We start from the raw sequence: 21912 nt of genomic DNA, 5'->3' as shown, positions 1-21912 counted from the left end.
CATCGCCTTGCCTTCGTGTATGCTTTGCGGTCATGGCGGAGAGTAGCCCCTCATGCAGTGCCTCATGTGGAAATCATAAAAGTAATTTTTTGTTCAGTTGCGTACAGATCCGTGGGGCGGCGTCTTGCACTCCGTGTGTTCACAATATTGGAAGTCACGCTGGCTCTGTGAAACATACGGTGTTTCGAGATAGCGTGTCGTCGTTGGTGACGCTATGCAGGCAACCAATGGGGAAGCGTCCCTGCAACGTTTCTGCATGCGCTGCTCTGTGACGCGGCAGCGGTATTGTCTCGGGCCAGATAGAAGCAGCATGAAGTAGAGAATCTTACAGACGTGGTGAGGGAAACACGTCTATCGCATCTTCGCGAAAAATAGCTCGGACGCACGTGTGACGTGAGCAGCACGACCCCTCATATAGCGCCGCGTCACGGCCACTTCCTGAATAGGTGACCAGTAAAAGAGCGAGGAATTGTGGGCTGCCCCGTATGCCACAGGTTTCCGGTTCGAGGGGAATAGACGAGGCGCCTTAGATTATTCGGGATTAGCGCGCACGGTCGCCTCTTCGTCCTGCTAAACCATGGTCGGCTCTTCAGCCATTGGCTGCCCAAACTCGAGCGTGAAAGGCTAACGCATGTATCGGTTCACATGAAACGAAAGAAAGAAAAATAAGGTGGGCCGCAGCTGTGAAGAGAGCCACAACGACAGCTAGCCTTTGGATACCGGACGTCCGATCCAGTGTGTGCGAAGACCATTTTATCACAGGTACGTGTGTATTCCGCACTAATAAAAAGCTTACGCATGAATCGATGCGAATGGTATATCGAGAAAGAAATTGTCGTGCAGGAGCGCCTAGCAGAGATATTATGGGAACGCATGGGTGAAATCTATACCTGCCATACGAGATGAGCGCTAGCAGTTGCACCCATATGTATGACAAAACACACACAAAAAAACACGCAAAAGCTTCACTAAAGAATGGGTTTACTCGAAGCAGTGGACGAGTCCAATTGCGTTTATTTGGGTCAAACTGTGTGCCAGGACCGCACACAAAGGAATGAGTGCGCTAAACAAGATCAGGGGTTCGATTATCGTCACCGTTTATGTCTGACTGTATTGTTTATTTACCGCCATGCCGCGCAGCTTGACCAAGATCAGCGTTCAAATAAACATCTGGATTCGACTAAGAAATACATCTTATAGCAAGCTGGAGGCTATAAAAAAAGAAAGATATCTCAACGCGCTTGATAAATGCTGCGCTTCATGCCGATCGACCGACAATGTCGGCCAAAGCAGCGATCCCGAAATGAACTCGTAGCACACTGCTACAGTCATCCCCATCCCCTGAGAACATTAAAGTGGTGATTTGTTATCTGCAGTAACGAATGATACAAGGAAAACTGTCTTTTGTATCGACTGATTTGCTAGCCAAACTGACAGTACCTCCGAGCAGCATGAAAGAATTGCAGAGCATTTCGGTGCCATGAAAAGTTTCCTTACTGTTCATGGCTTTCTTAGCTGGTTTTACTGCTAATCGCCCTGCTAATCACAGGGCGATTAGCAGAAAAAAAAACAATTTCTAAAGCACTGATATTGCGCGGAGAGGTGCTTTTTTCAACGGAGCGGTACAAAAGGGCGCGCGTGCCGCTGCTATAGCCCGCGCGGTGCGTCGAACCGGAAGCCGTCGTATCCCACAGTTCCCTGCGATTGCCTATTAAGCTGGTCACCTATTTGAGGCCGACCGACGGTTCCCGTTAAGAAGCACGCATTTGCACTGGCATTGAAGTAAAGGAGGCGTTGGCTGAGCCAAAACCGGCTGCTTGTCTGCTCTACACAGACGAGGCCGCAGCAGTCATTCCCAGGAATTGGGGACATCTGGGCGCGGTGCCATCTCTTGGTGACAGGAATAGCAACCTGCTATAGCTGAATAAAAAATAAATGAGAAAAATTATATCTCTCGAAAAGGCTTTTCATAAAAAACAACTCCGAGATATATGTAGCAGAGACCCACTGGTACATTTCGGTAAAACTTCAGTATCGTGCTACAAGGCGTGTGACTTCCCAGAACAATTGAACGCCACTGTGGTATTGCGAAGCGCTGAATGATAAAGCAAGACGCTACATTGCAGGAAAAGCACTGCCTTTTATTTTGGTGGCAATCTCTGATATACCAATGATGTCATTGACAGCACTCGCTATACACAAACACATTTCCCCCTCATACTAAAGAACACAACAAAAAGTCAGTCGACTTTTCATGCACTCACTTCTCAGCACATGACACAAATGCCGTTATTTTAGTCCGGCAAGCTCATAGTCTTGATATCGCCTTGGTATTCGCCATGTTCCTTCCGGCCTGGTGCATGATGGTGCTGCGGTTGTGGCCAATTGGGACCTAGAGATGTCTCGATGATCAGGAATTCCATAACTGTGGCCTTTCAGAAAGAGTAGCACTTCCCTGGGTGTCTTCTGATGGCCACACTTCAGATTCAATCATCACGCTAGTGTTTTTTTTTTCTGCTCAGCCAACTTCACTATGTGAAGATCCATGTTGCAGGAAAACCCCGAGGCTGCACTGCGTCGCGCCGTGACCACGTTAGCTAGCGCTTGAGCCTGCCCTAGCTGTCCCTACTTTGCCAATTACTGTTAACATTGATGCTTTCCATTCCGCCGCATTTGCCAGCGAAAAATGAATTCGTGCCCACTCGTCGCTCCACCTGGATTGGCAAGAAAACTTGTGTTTCGTCTTTGATCTGCCTTGTCTTATTTTGACCCAATCTTCTGGCTCAATGGTAGATGCTTTTGCACTTCGTTTTCAACGACGTACTTCTTTGTTCAATCTTGCTGCTCCTTGACCTTGATCCACTGTTTCAACCTTTCCATGGTGACACGTGGCTCCTCGAAAACTTTCTTCTCTGGCAGGTCAGCAACATCCAGTCTTGTTTTGGGTATTTTTTCATGCATCAGGTAAGCTGGTGACATTCCTGTAGTTGCATGTGGGGGGAGGAGGGGCGGGCCTTTACGCACCGATGTAGTCGCAGATTGCCTTCTTCAATGACATTTGATCCAATGCTGCAACCTGCATATGCTCCTTGTGAACGCGGTTGAAATGCTCAATCTGCTCAATGCATAGTGGGTAGTACAATGTTGTACCACAGTGGTGAATTCCCTGATTCCGGAAAAACTGCTCCGAACATGTCGACATGAACTGACGCTCATTGCCAGTCACAATGCTTTTCGAATACCCTTCTCTAGAATAAATATCCAAGGGTGATTTCACTACTACCTGTGCAGTTATCGTGGACACAAATGCCACCTTGGGCCACTTTCTGTGGTAAACAATTATAGTGATTGTGTACCTGTACTCTAGAGGGGCTCGATCTGTCGGGCCAACGATAGGGCCACTTTACAGGCCCCAACGAGAGCCTTAGAGTTAATGAAGATTCATCTCATGCTTTGCAGATTGCACAATTCTTAACCAGACACTCGACATCACTGTCCATTCCGGGCCACCAGTACTGTTTTTTTACCCGTTGTTTGGTTCTTACAATGTCTGTATGCAATTCATGTGCCATCATATTTAGCCTGGAAGTGAGTGCTGCAGGCAGAACGACCCGTTTAGCGCAAAACAGCAGTACGCGTCTACAACTGATGTTCTTCTTGCACACGAAAAAGCAACCTTAGCTTTCCAGCCAAACAGCCCTTTTCCGGCTATCTGAACCTAACAAGCTGCTCCTCTTCCCTTAACACTGAACCCTCAGCTGTTGCTGCTTTCAACTCACCCTTTTTGATCATGCTGGAAACCACAGCCGCTACTTCTTCCACGGGGACGTCCTCTGCAGGGATGAAAGGTGACCTGAAAAGTGCATCCGCAACAACATTAGTGTTCCAATTTGTCTACTGCACGTTGAAGTTGTATCTCAAAAGTCTAGCACACCAGCATTCAATACGAAGTGGGCGTCGTCCAACCCCATTTGTGTATAGTAGCGTCGCTAATGCTTGATGGTCAGTTCGTAAGACAAACTTGCGAACCCTCCAATAAACATATGCCAATGTAAGGAGGCCCCCAAACATGCCAGCTACTCTCGTTCACCGGTAGAGTACTTGCATTCTGGTGGTGTTTGTGTGCTCGAAGAGAATGCCACTGTGTGTACTTCTCTGTCGAACACCTGCTGTAGCCCAGCTTCCAGTCCTCACGCCAAGGCATCAGCAGTCACTTGTACAGGCAAAGGCTCGTTGAACATGGGCACCACTCCACATGACGACATTCATTTTCTTGATCCTGCAAAAACTCTCCTTGGTGCTCTGGTCCCAGGCGAACTACTGTCTTTTACGAGGAAGCCGTCGCAACGGCTCCGCCACCTCAGCATAATTGGGAAGAAAATGAGTGCTGAATGATAAAGCAAGACAATACATATTGCCGAAAAACTAGTCCTTTATTTTGATGGCGATCCCTTATATACCAATAATGTCATTGACAGCGCCCCCTATACACAACAATCACTAATAGAAACACATGTGACCCTGTTGTGACTCTGAGAAGCCACGTGGTTTGTAGTGCGAGACACTAACTTTGCCAGACTTCCGATATAAGTATATGCTGTATGGAACCGGGAGTCATTTTTAATAATTACCTTTGATTGAAAGCTATGACTTTTTTCGACTCTTTCCCATTTAGTTATGACAGGCCGCTGCTGTGATGAACGAGAGATGGCGCTACGTGCTGATGTCTACAAATCCTAGTCATGACTTGCATCAGTATTGTGGGTAGAGAGGCTGCTATTCTAAAATACAATACAGTGGAATCTTATTATTTTCAACACAAATAAATAATACTCACCTTAATTCAAACTAAGGATCTGGTCACCCTGCGTCACGAAGCTTCTGATAATTCGAACGTGTCGATAACCACAACTAATTCGAATGGGGAACTCCTGGGAGAAGACAACCCAAAGGGATAGCAACGTTTTGCAAAACCAAACCAAAGCATTGTTAGCACTTGAGATGCATAGCAATAAAAAAGCCGCATTTTGTTTAGCGGATACGGATTAGAACGCACCGCGGGACCCCTTGAACAAGCTTCGAACGATGCCAAAAAAGAGTAGCGACAGAAGAAACGCGAGGAAGTGTAAATTATTGATTTTTTTACTTTCTTTGAGTTACCGCTGCCATGTAAATAAACGTGCTTTTGAGCATCAATAGTGTAGTTGAATCCACATAAAGGCTTACTGCTGACACAAAGAAATGTCGGTGCTGTCGACGCTCACGCCACCATAGCCCATAGTCGTAGCACAGGTGCGAAACATCTGTGCCTAATGATGCCTACATGACATATTGTTCAACAAAACAAAAGGTAACATCACCTTAAAAGTACCGACTTTCATTCATCCATCAATGGAATTAGGAGAAAAAGTTGAAGCGGAAAAAGAACAAAATAAAAGGTGGTTAGCCAGAACAAAATAGAATGCTTCGTTCAATCATCAGCATTGACTCTATAGATCCGTCAAACTTTTGTCAAACAGTTTTGGTCTGCTTAGTTCGTGAGAGCCGCCTATCCTACACTCCTGAAAATAAGGTTCATTGTGTGGAAAAAACTAATTCAGCAGCTGCGAACTCATGGCGAAGAGGCTTTCCTTCGAAGATGCTCACACGTTTCTTCAGAGTAAGACAGGGACAGCTGAAGGGTCCAGTTGCTCTGTACTAGCCATGCGCCCACTCTAGTACGCATGCATACGTTGTATTCTGTAAAGTGTTATTAACCTCATTCATTTTAATTTTTCATTGACATGTAAAATTTGAATATCTAGTGGTCAATTAAATTTTCGTGCTCATTTTGGGAGGTATACACTGTCTTTACTTGTTTTTGAAGTTTAGTTTCTGTATGTACAAATCAAGCGTGCAATAAACTGCCCTTTCTCAATTTTGTGGGAGTACACGGCACAGCTTTATGCTCTCGCATAGTAAAGTACCTAGTACTCTAAATCGCAACTATTTTGCTAAACGCAGTCAACAGGGCCTCATCAAGTGCGAGACCCGCGGAATGATTTTTTGTTCCCCTATATTAGAGTACCACTCTAAATTGTTACCCAGTTTTTCTGAACACAATATCTTTGGGACGTCTTTATGCACTCCCATAGTAGAGTACCTAGTACTCTAAATTGTTAACCAGTTTTTCTAAACACACAATTATTTCTGCAAAATGTCTTTGCGTTAGGACGGCTTTCTGCTCTCCCATCATAGAGTGCCAAGTACTCTTAATGGTAAAGCTTTTTCTGAACAAAGTTAATTTGAGGGACGGCTCACTGCTTTCGATAGTTGAGTACGAAGTGTTCGAAATCATTAAGCATTTTTGCTAAGCACAGCAACCTGGGAAAGTTTACCACTCTCTCATAGTCGAGTGCACCGTATTATGAATGGCCGAACATTTGTTCTTAACACAGGCCACTTCTCAGCCGAGACTCGGACCAGCGCACGTCACTTTTTTCTTCAAAATTCAATCACCTTATATGAGAGGGGCGGCCTCGAGCCGGCCGATTAAAGAAAGGAGGACGACGAAGGCGGGTGCGCTCGCGGAACACGGCAGCCGCCGGCAGAGGGCAGCTGCGGCCAAGGCTTAGAGGAATAAACAAGGTTCCTGGTCTGGCTCTGCGTCTTCTATACGGAGTTCTGGGCCGAGGAGCCTCGAAACCCCTACACCGACAACAGTTCTACTTGAAATTCTAAAGTAGCTAGCATTCATTTCGCACGAGTCTCCAAACAATTGTTTGCGGAGCAAACATCTACCCTGCGTTCTAATCTTACCTTTCACATCTAAACTATAAAGGAAAAAAATTGTGAACTCAAAAACAATGTTTTTGTCTACAACCTCCTCTACCCAGAAACAAGCACCTCTGGCAGTGCATGTAACGTTCTCGTGGCCAAGTTATATCTAACGCATTCCGAAGCAAAATAGCTCATCAAGCACGTTACGGTGGATTGGGTTTTCATGCACTAGTTCTCTCGCCACGTTTTTAAAATGGCAAGCAAAGAGCATTTTTAAAGAAGCCAAAATAGTGAAAGAGTTTTTAGTTACTTTTGTATAGTAGGTACTGGTGAAGACAAGTATAGCTAGGTGCCTCCTGTGCGAGGCTTAGCGGGCGTTTTCTTGAAAGGCAGGGCACTTCTGCTCTTCCACAGTGTTCCCTGAACTCATTCCTCACTCTTACAATTCACTGTTTATGAGAAAGAAGGTTACCGGTATTCTTCGTAGAAAGACGAAGACGAAAACTCCATCACAGGCAATATCCGAGAGTTGGACTACTCTTATGTGCAGGTCTTTTTCTTCAAGCGCAGTTTTTAAAATGAAAAGGCCATCACAATAAGGCACCTGTCGTTTCTACATCCTAACTCGATGTCGACGCGCAAGTACTGTGCCGTAGTTAAAGTTACAATGTTGTGATGAATTAGCAGAAACTCCTTAATAAAGCACTTTTACTTCATTGACTGAGGACATATGAAGAAGTTACAAGGTCATAGGGCGTGCCTATTTATTACATGCGCATATTTCGAAAACCAGAAGAGTTGCACGTAGTTCAAAATACTCGTCATCGAATTTCAAGGGCGAAATCACAAGTGGCCGTGCAACACACGCATTAAGAGTGCCTGTTCTGTTAAGTCACAGGAGAACGGCTCGTACCTATACTCTGTTCAGGAGTTCCCTTTAGGTATAGTAAACTAGAACCAACATCCTAGTGGGGCAAACGGAGCAGGTTTCCAATGCAGCGGCGGAGGCTGAGTACGTCTCCTCGCTGCAAGGATCGCCCTTGCACCTTTCCACAGAGATCCGCTTTTTTTTCTTGTTTTTTTTTCTGCAGAGAAGAGGCAGGGGGGGGATATTTATTTCTGGAATGGTGGGACGGCGTGAGTAAGAGTCTTTTTCGAGGAGTCGGCGTCTCCCTCACGTCTTGAATTACGGCAGCCACGCCGAATTAGATGCCGTTATACTGATCTAAAGAAAAAAATCATGAAAAATTCTATTTCACTACAGACGCCGCAGGGACGCTGCCGAAGATGCACGTCCCAATCCGAAATCGAAAAAAAAACGCGCCTTCTTGACTCTTAATTTAGTAGTGTCTGTCACCATGGCACTGTGTAGCCGGAACGGATCTCCGGCATACTAACTCGCGAATTTTTAGGAGCGAAGCTCCCAATGCCGTGGCAAGCCATCCTAATGGCAGGCTGCGTCTGCATAGTGGACGCTCCACTAAAACTGTTTTCTACAGACGCGATGAAACGCGCACGAGTACATGCAGCAGCAGCGAAGAGAGCATTGACGTCCCTAGGGAAGGATGCAGTAGCGTCACCTGGATTTTTTCTGCGCGTAATGGCACTGCTGAACCCGGCTGTTTGTACCTATAGGACGTTGGTTCAAGCACTGTGGAAGCTACAGGACCCTAAGCCAATAGGAAGGGTGCTTAGCCCCTTCACATGTATTCATCTCCGCCATGTCGTCTGCTCACTGAATTGTAGTTATTATGGCTTGGTAATGAACCTGAAATTGCAGTAAAGCTAATAAACAAGCAACTAAAGCGCAGATTTGAAGAATCGCGAGTTTTTTGCTCTGATGAAGGTCGGTAGAGTCTCATGCCGGTGAATAACCTCACTTTGTGGCTATTTCTCTCCGACGCTGTACGTGGTTCTCGTATGACTGCTTCTTCGACGAGTTCCTTCGCATCTCCCGCATTTTATCTATTTTTTTAACACGCATTTTATTTTTTTTTTGTTTCCGTCAAATGAGGATCCGACGTGCATGGAATGCTGTGTGAGGTTGCATGTCCACCATTTGGAGATGCAGTGTTCTTGGTCTGGTGACGCAGTCCGAACACTGCCTCGGTGCGTTAGGCTTAGCAGGTGTGGCTAAGCAAGCAGCATATCTCGCTAATATAGTCAAAAAGCACCTGATGCTTTATACCCATAGTGAGATGAAACAGATAGATAGCTGATTTACATTTGCTTTACAACTGTCAGCACAGTGCTCATGTAGCGAGAGCAAGTCCGGATCGAACCGGGTAGTCACTTCTGCATGGGTGCTGCCACGTTGATTTGCAAACAGAGTTAACGGTGGCAACCAACATAAATAATTAAATTCGCACACAATAAATGTGACGAAGAATTCACATATCCTGTATGGATGTGGCGTTAAACACGATGAAGAAACACCGATTCTAACCAACCCTGTCAATTGTAGGGCACTTGTATGTGAGACTACGTTTCTCTGAGCCAGCGTGTGACTTTCTTACACACCGTAGCTTTGGTAGTGCATTTTCGATGGAGGCGGAAATGTTGCAGGCCCGTGTGCTCAGATTTAGGTGCGCGTTAAACAACCCCAGGTGGTTGAAATTTCTGGAGCCCTTCACTACGGCGTCTCTCATAATCATATGATGGTTTTGGGACGTTAAACCCCACATATCAATCAATCGTGAAAAGCTGCAAGTAATCTCACTTGTGCCCGAACATCACCTTACTTCCGAACAGTGGACTTTTTCGTTTCTTTTGAATGGTGCACAAGAAGGCCATCACCAAACTTTTTGTATTTGTCTAGCAAGCATGAAACTCATGGGGAGCCACTTCGGTGGCTCTTCTTACAGACAAACGGAATAGTTTTTCGCTGCTCCTCTTTGTAGATTAAGAAACAAACAGGTACATAATCAAATTATATTGGTCTTGAAACTTGGAACAAAATGGGTCAAAAACTTATTGCCACGGGAATCAAGGCTCGCCGACAATTGAAGCGCTACTAGGTGAGGAGGAGAATTAACAAAAAAAAATTGGCAGGTGCCACGTACAGTGGGAATCAATTATATGCGAAGCACGAATAAGAAATGTTGATGTCACTTTAAAATTAGCGAACCGTTACGGTGCGGACGTAAACTAAGCCGTATATACTTGACTTCCATATCATGATTATCAAGCTTGGACGTGTCATTTAGGTTTGTCGTCCATTCACGTCACGTAATGCCAAATTTGGTATTTGTGAGGCTAGCGACATGGCCGCGGGCGCATCATGAGCGCAGTATGTTGTCATTATCTTACATGACGTGCGTGTCATAATTATCATATTTGCGCTACTCTCATGCCTTCGTCACCTATTTACATGACGTAGTACGAAATTTGGTATATGTGAAGCTAGCGAAACGACTGCGAGCGCATCATGAGTTTGGCAAGTAGTCGTATTGATACACAACACGCATGTCATGGTTATTATGTTTGGACATGTCAGTTATCTTCGTCTTTCCTTCGTGTCACGTGATATCGAATTTGGTATGTGTGAGGTTAGCGAAACGGCCGCCAGCGCATCATGAGCTTGGTATGTAGTAATGTCATTACATGACACGCATCTGATGATTATCATGTTTGCAGCAGTCAGTTATCTTCGTCATCTATTCACGTCTCGTAATGCCAAATTTTGTATATGTGAAGCTAGCAAAACGGCCGCAAGCTCAACATGTGCGTGGCATGTAGTCATGTTGTTACATGACACCCATTTCATTGTTATGATGTTTGCACCAGTCATATACGTTTGTTATCCATTCGCGACGCCTAATACCAAATTTGGTATATGTGAAGCTAATGAGACGACCGCAAGCGCATGATGAGCGTGACGTGTTGTCATGACTCATGACTTTTATGACATACATGTCATGATTCACACGTTAGGATCTGTCTCTTGTGTTCACCATGCAGTAATGTCATACCATACCTGTTTTGCAACTTGTGAACGAAACCACCGCAAGAGCAGCGAGACCATGAAATGTAAATCATGACATTCATAACATACATGTCATGATTTTACAGTTATGAATAGTCAGTCTTGCTCGTCATACCGTCATAATACGGCATACCAATTTTGGTATTGATACCAATACCGAAACGGCCAGGAGAGCTAATATATATATATATATATATATATATATATATATATAGATCGATAGATAGATAGATAGATAGATAGATACATAGATAGGTAGATAGATAGATACGCTCAAAGTTGCCGAAGTTCTCTAAGAAATGCTGAGAAAAAAATCAACATATTTTTCTTTCAAATAGTCTTAACTTTCTATATATCAAAGTGAAGTATCAATTTACCTAACGATTTATCTGACTATTGGATAACTGGGTTGATTTACTCAATTTTCGGTCGAGTGCCATAAATTGTTCATGTATCCAGGCATTTTGCAATTAGGTCTTGTGTTTATTTTGGCGCATAGCTGGTTCAACGAGGCATATCACTAACTTTTGTGTGGTAGTTTCGTGTACCTTCCATAGTTTACTTGCTTGTGTGCTCTTCACTGGCGTAAGAATTCAGAGCTTAACCAAAGCTCACAGAATGTGTTGATAGCCGCTCCTGTGACTGCCGACTGCCTTCACTGGCGCACGGCCGGTTGGTCTTCGCCTTTGGTGATGGTGAATACGACACGCTAAGCAACGGACGCTCTCTGTGATTGCCAAAGTGATATTATCAAGTCTGCCATCTCACTGCAGTGGTTTTCAATGATCGGGCAACGGAAGTTTTAGAACTGTTATGCTATTGTGCTTGTGTAGAGCTGTGTCACAATTTCTTCTGCAAAGTTTTTGGTGTATATTGCAAGTGAACTATTTGGATAATAAGACAACCTTCATTCCCTTATCTTTCATGTTGGCTTTCCTTTTGTTTCGCGCACGCTATCAGCACATGATAAAACGCAATATAATCACGTATATATGACGGCACGTAAAATGTCCGCAATTACGAAATATTTACGATCACTGCCAGTTGGGCCTGTTAGTAAAGGTTCATGAATGACCTTTTCCAACACGTATGAATGGAAGTCCGAATGACGTACATGCGTGTGATAATATTACTGTTCGCTTCGAAATAAAATTTTCAGTTGCTAGTAAGCGCTTGTCTGTGTCCTCTCTGATTGTGTGTATTTTTGCGCTTGCTTTATCATGAATTACGAAATATTTGAATGTTACTTAACGTTGGGCAAATGCACGACGCTGATACTGCGTCTGGTTGCGACGTCAGGATTCATTTATTTTTTGTTTTCTGTTAGTTGTTATGTTTTCTTCTTACGTAGATGGCGACGGTTTCGACGAGCCGCCAACTACTGATACTTGAAACTTACGGCACTTGTTTACTTATATCTTGATGGATAAGCACCAACTGTCACACGCAAACATTAAACCGCCTACTCGTGTATATTGAAATGCTTTTTTTTCTTCAGACCACATGTTGCTTTGGCGCACGTTCATTCAAACTTGGCCACCTCCAAGTAAGGTGTCGTTCAAGTAGTTCACCATGCTTTATGCGCGACTGGCGCGAACAGTTTCGAATACGCCCTTGAAATTGCAAGGTGGGTATCTCGGACTACACAACATTTTGGTGAGATCTGAAAAAGGGCAATGCTGCTAATTACCAAGGACTACAGTTTACCAATATAAAAAGCTATACTCACGTTATAGAGGAAAAAGGTAATTGATGGGCTTTTGCTAATTAAGCACGTCAACGTCATTTACGCCGCGGGAAATTCAAGCTCATTTCTTAATCCTTATTCCGGTACAAAACTGCCCATTGATCGAATTCTAGCATTCACTTACATTCTTGACAGTGTAAAGAAAGATTTAAAGGTGAGCTTCCCGTTACGTACCTCTCATGTTTCAATAATCTCTGGTTAATGCAACGGCACGTCTGTGCCAAGTGACCACAGCTGAAAGGGTCTCTTTTTGCTACACTTGTTCGGCAATCAGTAAGTTTGTTAGTGTACATAGAACAGCAATGTGAGAGAACCAGAGCACCTGCTTCTTGCAATTAAAAGTGATCATCAGCCGGTGAGATGGAGACGGCAGCGAACCATTACTAAATCAGCGCCGGCAGCTCTGAAGTGAGACGCCCGTTAATCAGGACATGAGTACTGCGCAATCACCCCGCAGACTTGCAGAACAGCTGGCACCCAACCTAATAGCCAGGTACGTCTTTTTTTTTGAAGAAAGCCCTGTTATGTAGAAATACCTCTATCCAACTTGCGTGGGACGCGCTCTCTCCAACATCTGTCATCGTAACTTCGTATTACCACGCCCGGACTGCTTTTACTTGAACTGCAAACGCAAGTTTGGCTCTAACTTCAACGAATAGAGGCAGAGATGATTGAGCTCGCAACATCACTAGCCCACAATTTTCTAACTCTTACAATGCTTACGTGTCTTTTGAAAAGCTGATAAAAAATTTTCTTTTGATGTCAAATGTAGAGAAGTAGGTTTACTTTCTAGGTTAGGTAAAGACTATACTTGTGCACTGAGAAGTGAATAATTGTATCGATTTTTTCTTGTGAGCTATGTGAGTTCTAAGAAAATTTTACTCATCGAAGAAGGTGGTGCTCAACTTCGAGAAGGTATCAGAATTGACCGGAAAATTATAGGCTAACTTCGTACGATGACTGTGAGGTGTGGGCATACTCTCTCCTCTAGCTTTAATTTTTACGCTTCCCCATTCTTTTCACCTTAGCAAAGTGGCATACCGGTGCTTCTAGGCTGGTTACCATCCCTGCTTTTTCTCTTTTGTTTATTCTTTTCTTTATACGTTTTATAAGCTAGAAGAATGTACTTAGTTGATATTAATCTTAACAGTGACTTTTGTGCACCTCTCCCACCCTTCGATAGGATCATGACTACAATTCAAATATGCAGTGAAAAGCATTTCTTAGCAAACTGCAGGAACATCTAGTGTTTTTATACATCTATATTCATCTGTCCAATAACCGGTGTTTGATGCTGTCGTCATCGCTTTTTTATTTTACCATACCAAATTTTGTGTGGGAAGGCAAGAAAATTTCAGGAACAATACTGCCTGGTTGTTACATGATTATAAAGGGAAAATCATGTTACGTACGTCATCAAACCTTTTCCTTCAGACACATGGTGGTTTTCGCTGTCTCTTCAATACACCCCAACGAACAGGAGACCAGTACGAAGACTGGTTGCGCGGACATTGACCGGCCTTTGACCAACCATTTGAACAAATATAGGTTCTGTCGCATTGCACCAGCCTCTACTTCTCCGATAGTTAATCCATCGCGTAAATGCGTGCTCTGACTACTGTCAAGAAATGTGCGGACAGCAAAGGTAATACTTGGAAGAGGTAAAGCTTTACTTTGATATCAAATATAGCGTTTAGAAATTTGAATTTTACTGTCATTTCTCAATGGTAAAAGCATCTGAGAAAAGCGCAATATGCTACACGGTGGAAAATATGAAAATGTCCGCGAAACAGCGTTCACAGCTGGCACGAAATATCGCGAGAGGATTCATTTCATGCAATGCTGTATCGAGTGGAAGAATTTCGCGTAACTGGGACGGCTTGTTCTTTCCCACAGTAGAGTGTAAAGTACTCAAAGTTTTCGAACACTTTCTCTGTATGCACAATTTTTCTTCTGTACTGCGCTTTAACCACGTGATAAAGACGCGCAAATATCATCATATCAACTTCTAAACAGTTTTATATGGAACGCTTCAAAACAATTTTACGTCGAAATATCTCTAATTCGGTTATGAAATGAACTATGTTTTCCCTTATTTATTATAAGACTTTCACTTTAGGTGCCATAAGCATATACAAAGCCGTTTCTCCTACAGTGTTCCACCTTTACACCCTACTTACGCAGAAAAAAAACGTATAAAAATGAATCAGTTACTTTTTAGCCGTCGAGCATTACTTTTTTTATTTCGTAATACTTATGGTCTCCTGCATTATTCGCCCCATTTGACACACCAGCATCCTCTGTTGTTTCTTCTACTTCCCCCCATCTCACTCACTGGGCGTCTTTTTCTCTTCTACATTGGTTGTTGCCAGATAGCGAGTATTGCATGCCCACAAGGAAGGCAGTTATGGCCTTCGCGAAGAAATGCCTACTTGTCGAAACGTAGGATTCAGCGAGCGTCCCTTTTGAAAGATTTCTAATCTTTTTAAGCCTCCACCTTCAACAAAACACCTCGAGTTTGCATTTATGTAGGAGTATGTCTTGTCATGACACGTCATATTAAGGTGACTTGAACGTGTAGTGACATAACTACAAAGTAGCATTACGACAGAAATGTATTTTCAGGAGTACACGGTAAAATGATGCCAAATGCTTGCACTTCCACGCAGATATTCTTTTGATGTATTGCCAGCTCCTCGTTGTTATTCAGTGACACTTTGAAAACAAAACTACCCGCGAAGTAAACTAAAGAGTCATTTAATAAATTTGTTTTCACAATGAGAAAGTTCCGTTCATGTCAAACGTATCTCCATTGGCGAGGCAAGGAATGGTGACTGGGTACTATTCAAACATACTCTGCGCCTGAAATTTTCGAAGTCTACATGTGGGTGTCTATACACACAAGTAGAACCTAACAAATAAGATAGATAAAAGACAGTTGAATTCTCCCTGTCCCACTATCCCTTGAAATCATTTCTCACTACTGTCCCCCTTGGATCGTTGACCCATGAAACAAGAGAGAGAAACAGTATAACAAAGGTAGAGAGGGTAACCAGATTAAGTGCAGTTTGCTACCTTACCCGGGGGGAGATGGAAATAAGGAAGTAAAAGGAAAAAGAGAGAGGAAGCGAGAGAGGAAGAGAGGAACATTGTACACACCGCACATGCTTTGAAAGGTTTCGCAGGTAGTCATTGAGAGATGTTGCCCTCATGAACTGTAGAAGGACTTGTGCGTCTTTCAGGGCTGATTCAGTTCAAGACCACGCACACAAGATCTCCTCCTGAGCAAAGGGACAAACATCAAGTCACCTCAAGACACACTGGAGAGTCCGGTGATCCTGTTTAATATTAGAACAGTGCACGGGGCATGGTCCAGAGTTTGTACGCAATTGCAGTTATCACAGTTGGGAGAGTGAGCCATACCGATGCGATAACTGAATGACTTGGTAATGGCTACGCCAACCCACAACCAACACAGCATTGTAGCGTCCCGTCTCGAAGTCTTTGATGGCAGTTTTAGATGGAGTAGTGATCTCAGGCTACGCAGGCATCAAGTGGAGTTCAATAGAAAATTGCAGTGCGTAAGTGTGGCATTATATGCGACGTGGCGAAGTTATATTGCAGCGTCAATCCTTGTCAGGGATATCAGCAGTGTGGGCGCTCCGTCGGGGGCACATCGGGCAGCGTTGTCGGCGAGGTGGTTACCACTGATCTCACAGTCACCAAGTAGTCATTCAAAGACTAAATGATAGCCTTGGTTAGTGGTGCGATGACCCATTTGATTGATTTGGGGCACCAACTGATGGTAGTTCCCACTTCATAAACTTTGCACGCATTGCGCCCTCATCGCGCTTGTTCCGCTCTTCTAATCATGTGACTGCAACTCACAACGGCTCACCAACATGCTTACTAACGAGCACATGTTGAACCATGCTTTTATCTTTCACCGATCTGTTATAAATGATTTCCATCTTGGTGGTTTCGCAAAATCATATGAAGTGGTGCAACGGACATCAGACACGACAAGTGAGTATACGTTTCCATGCTTCGGTGCCAGTCGGCGAAACGATAAGAACACTCGGATTGTACACGTCATCGCTACCAGCACATCATAACTCAGGATGGCATGTGTGGAATGTGCCTTACCCTACACTTAGCACATGTCAATGTTGCAGCAGCAATCCAATTTCTATTTAGCTCTCGTGCGCTGTTTGCCGTCGAAATAAAATAACTTTTACCCAACTGACGTGATTCAAATTTAGCCAGGAGGACCTCTATACACTGAGAGACGAATGTAGACCACATTTTGATTTGGAAATAGATGTCAGTGCTCCTTTAATTATGTATTTTTGAAGGTAAAGGTAGAATGTACCTAATGCTTACTACATCGACTAAATATTAATACTAAAATGAGGTGTTCAGGAGCGACACTCATTTGTATAACATAAGTGCAGTCCCGACAAGTGAAGTGGAAGTGGCGGAACCAGCCTGTGCACCGAGCCAAACAAACGTCGTCTTCGTCGCAGTCTGAGTGATACCCTCTGCCTTTCTGAATAGCACTCATATTCTTCAATATAATACGTCTAATAAAAATACAGTCACGAATTTCTCTGTGTAGAAGGAAGCACTCATATGTACATAAAATACCACAGTAAATTTGACGGCATTGCGTTATTTTTACTAACCAGGGCTTCTGGAACATCTTTCAGGGCCCAAGAAATAGGTTGAGCTCTGCATGTTTGGATTTTACGGTAGACATATTGGAATGCAGTGGGCTGTGCATGTTGGTACTGCATCAGAAAATCACTTGAAACACCATGTCTAGAAAATATGGTTGCTATGGGCACCATTTGTGATGATATTCTTTTCTAAATTTTTACATTAACCATGCTGTCAAACATGGTCAAAGGTGGTATGCAGTTACAATAATTTGTCAATATTTACCTGCTTTTGTAAAATAAAATTTCGGCGAAGATGAGACCAGTTTGCACAGTAGATGAAAAACTATTTTTCAATATTGCAGGTGTTGGAGAATGCTCGTAAACTGAGACAAAAGCGTACTAATGCGAATAACACAAAAACACCGTTCATTCATGCATTATAATAATTTCCACCACTCTACATGACGTAACAAAATATAACTATCAGGGCGTTGTTTGTAACAAAACATTATCTTACAATATTCTCATAACTAACACCTGCATCTTAGCTTTCAGAAAATACCTCTTGGGGCTCAAACTGAGGATAGCTCTTTCAAGGTAAAGATCCTTTGATATAAATGGATGTATGAACATTATTCGGTTCTTCGGAACGTTCTTCAGCACGTTGCGGGCCGCTCACCCGTCAGAACAGAAAGACCAAGTATCTCCGCTGCCACAGGGAGCCGTTGGAGTGCCTAGAGCTGTTGCTCGAATCCGGAGCTTGTAATAGCACCCTACCATTTGGGCGGCGTGATGACTTCCCCACAGAATAACGTGGGGCACCGCCAGAGCATATGTTTGGAGTTAGCTATATCGTTGCATAAGAACCATGTATCAGTTGGCAGTATTTCGGCATAAATTTTGTTCAATAGCGCGGGATTTGTGCGCACCCCGACTTTAAGATGCCTGAGTGTCAAAACCTCAGGTCTGCTTAGTTTTCTGTGTGGTGGAGGTTATGGTCTCCGCACCAGGTAAAATATTTTGTCAGTTCGTTATACGAGATGAGAGGGTCACGGTTCTCCAAAACGCCAGCGCCGCACCCCCAGATAGCTACGCGGTTTACTAGTCCTCGCGTAGCTACGTGGGTTGACTCGTTGAGATTGAGCGAAGCTCCCTTATTTCGTCCCATATGAGTTGGGGACCAAATGAGTGTGTGACTCGATGTCTTTGCCCCGAACAATTCGCCAAGCTGGGTGCGGTTTTGTTACCTTGGAAAATGCTCGGACCACCAAATTCGAGGCACTGTAAATTGTGGACCTCCTGTTATCCAGCAAGGCCAAGCATCGCCACTTAATCTGCAATTTCAGCTACGATCGTCCGGACTGTTGTAAAGTTGGTGATACTGCCCTCGTGGTTGATGCTCACTGCCACGTACGCCTTCCTTTTGGGATATTGGGCTGCATCGGCAAAGGAGTGGTCCCCGGCATGTTCCTGGGCCCTTTGTATTATAACCTTTGCCCCGGCCCGTCTTCTACCCTCGTTGTTCTCGGGGAGGACGTTTCGCGAGATGAGGCCAACGGTGATTTGTTCTTGCTGTTGAGGAGTAATACTGCAGAAGCGAGACTTCATTTCCGTTGGTGAACGCTGCAGCTCCCTCAAGATGTTTCTACCGGAACGCGTGGAGGACAGCCTGGCAAATTGCGCCCTCTCCGGTGCCTCTGCCATTGTTTCCATCGTGTGGTGCATGCCGAGATGGAGCAGTCTGTCCGAGCATGTGTACACGGGAAGCCTAAAAGCTCTCTTGATGGCATTTCTGATTAACGTTTTAACCTTAAGACGCTTCAACCTCTGCCAGTTGTGCATTGATGCAACGTGCTGAAACGGCACATCACAAAGGTGTGCACCAAGCTAACGAGGTTATCTTCTCCAAGTCCATGTTGTCTGTTGGCAATAATTCTTATTAGTCTGATGGCATTATCAGTTTTTCTGGCACAGCTCGTAACCATCAGATTATTGGAGCCGTTTGACTGGATGGTCATACCTAGAACCCGAAGGGAGTCTATCCTGTGGATCAAGTGGCCTTCACCCCTCTCAATATCGATATTCTCTAATGGCTTCCACTCTCTCGGTTTGGGGCCCCTGCACTTGGGCCTGTACAGAAGCAGTTGCGTTTTCTGAGGCGAGCACGGAAGCAAAGTGTGGGTTCGGGCTAGTTGGTAATGCGTTGTTACTCTTCTGAGCGAAAGAACTTCCGACAACAAACACAAGAGAAGAAGACGAGCGCAGACTTTCAACTAAATTTATTACTACTACGACGCACACACAATTCCTTAAGAAGAAAAAAAAACACAAAAATAAAACAAAAACACAAAACCAAAAGTCAAAAGTGACTGCAAGAAACCACGTGCTCATTCCGGACCATCTCCTGTCGACTTCAAAAAGCCAATTCTACTTCAGATAACGCTATTGATGTTTTGCTGATGCAGCTGCTTCGAGCAACTGCTGCAGCTTCGAATTGAAGGCTTGTGCCTTCGTTAGGGTGGGACGCAAGAACCCTTGTCATTTCGAACAATGGCTGGCACCCACATTCGCAACAATGAGCGGCCGATAAACCGTCTCGTCCTGCACTTATTACTTTCTGGAAATGTTCCTGAAGCCTTTCAATAAGGCACCTGCCTGACTGACCTACGTACTCAAGTCCACAAGACAGGGGTACACCATGAACAATCACGTGCACACTCAACAAACTTTTTTCGGTGCTTAATCTTGCAGCTGCTCACAGTGCTTCCTACGGGACTAGTTCGGACAGATAACTGAGACAATTTATTTGGTGTGGAAAAAACCACTGCCACACCCGCTCTTTGGCCTATTCTTATGAGTTCATGCGAGATACCATGCAGATATGGTATCACCACCACCCTCTTGGAAGTTGCTTCTTGTAAAGTGTCCCCATCGTCACATACTCTTAACTGTCTGCGCAGATTCACACAAACAAAAACTAGCAACGAAACGCGATAGCCCACTGCCTCTAGATGGAGAATCGGCCTGTCGAAGCTTCGTTGCACAGAGTGGAAGCAAAATTTCATTAAAGTGTTATGTGCTCATGCTTTTACAATTCCACGCTTTACCAGTTTGCTGTGAGAAGACATGTATGGCGAAAGGGGTTACTTCCCCCGTAGCTTATACGGACGTATACACCACATGGTGCTGCCACGGATACACCACATGGTGATGTCGTCAGCATAGATGGTATGATTATTGCCATCGCTTCAGAGAGTCTTTGGGACGGACCGATCATGACGAGGTTAAAGATGGTCGCTGATAGTACGGAGCCTTGTGGCGTCTCTTTGAAGCCAAACATTACCGGATCCGAAGCAAGATCGCCCATAGGGAGTACAGCCTCTTTCTCAGTCAGGAATGATTTTGTGCCCCGCCACGGTGGTCTAGTGGCTAAGGTATTCGGCTGCTGACCAGCAGGTTGCGGAATCGAATCCCCCCGGCTTGGGCGGCTGCATTTCCGATAGAGGCGAAAATTTTGTAGGTCCTTGCGCTCAGGTTTGGGTACACATTAAGAAACCGCAGGTGGTCGAAATTTCCGGAGTCCTCCACTATGCTGTCTCTCATAATCATACGGAGGTTTTGGGACGTTAAACCCCACATATGAATCATACCAGGAATGAGTTTGTGTAGTCGTGGAAGCCCTTTCCAAGCCCAAAGCCCGAGATCTGATTTGGCACGAAGCGGTGGAGAACATTGTCAAATGCCCTCTCCAAGTCTTGTCTCAATATGGCTATTATGTCCCTTGTGTTCGTATCAATAACTCTATATTTGATTAGCTTCATGGCGTCTTGCGTCGAGAGTCCCGCCCTGAATCCTATGTTGTTATGGGGATAAATGTCTCGTTCCTCAAAGTATCGGGTAACCCTGTTCAGAATAGCATGTTCGGCCAATTTACCTACGCGTGATGTCAGGGTGATGGGCCTGAGGTTGTCGAGGCTGGGATGTTTGCCCGGTTTCGAAATGAGGATGGTGTTGGCCGTCTTCGACATCCCCGAGACACTACCACTCTTCCTCACCTGGTTGACAATTTCTGTCAAATACTCCACCAGTCTGTCATCTAGGCCTCTCAAAGCATTGTTGGTGATGACCCAGGGCTGACCTGCCGTTTAAGTCATGCAATCCCCGCCTTATCTCCTCGCTTCCAAATTGCGCATTCAGTTCTGGGCTAGCACCCTCTCGGTAGATGGAAGCCGGATGTGGCGGCCCTGAAGCGATTGGGCAGCTACTTTCCAACTAGTTCTGCCCGTACCTGAATGTCCAAGGTTTCTTGCCTAGCAGCATGAAGTGTGCGAGTCACCGTGCACCTCTAGTTCGATTGGGTGTTTGTGTCATTCAACCGGTGCTTCAAAAGGTTTCAAGGGCCTCCCCTACGTATCTTCCCGTCTATGTAATTGCAAATATTGTCACATTGTTGTTTGAGAGGACCTTACATTGTTCCTCCGTGCTTCTGTTGACCTCGGCAATCTTCTTGCGAAGCCTGCGATTGAGGCGCTGCCCTTCCTACCTGGCCAGGAGGGACTGTTTGGCTTCGACAAGATGAGCCAGTCTGCTGTTCATTTTTTTCTAGACAAGTCTGGGTGACTTGATTAGTGGTAGCCTGGATGTCCTCTCATATCTTCGCCGTCCACTGTACCAGATCAAGCTTGTCCACTTCCTCGGTCTTCTACTCTCTTAGTTTGCGGCGCAAGTCCAAGTCGGTCACTCTGAACTTACGTGGTCTT

The 21912-nt window shown here is 44.6% G+C and overlaps 1 protein-coding gene across 1 annotated transcript in view; it reads left to right on the top strand.

Moving 5' to 3' along the window:
• Positions 1 to 521: 521 nt before the first annotated feature.
• Positions 522 to 21912, top strand: part of LOC142785234 (uncharacterized) — an 80214-nt gene continuing 58823 nt past the window's right edge. Inside the window, exon 1 of the transcript XR_012888881.1 lies at positions 522 to 762. The gene's annotated coding sequence lies outside the window, so the exon portion shown is untranslated. The remainder of the gene's footprint in view (positions 763 to 21912) is intronic.

The sequence above is a fragment of the Rhipicephalus microplus genome, unplaced genomic scaffold (genome assembly GCF_043290135.1).
Source record: "Rhipicephalus microplus isolate Deutch F79 unplaced genomic scaffold, USDA_Rmic scaffold_19, whole genome shotgun sequence".
NCBI classification, from domain to species: Eukaryota; Metazoa; Arthropoda; class Arachnida; order Ixodida; family Ixodidae; genus Rhipicephalus; species Rhipicephalus microplus.
The sequence above is the reverse complement of the archived record's forward strand: the minus strand, read 5'-3'. Positions and strand labels throughout refer to the sequence as shown.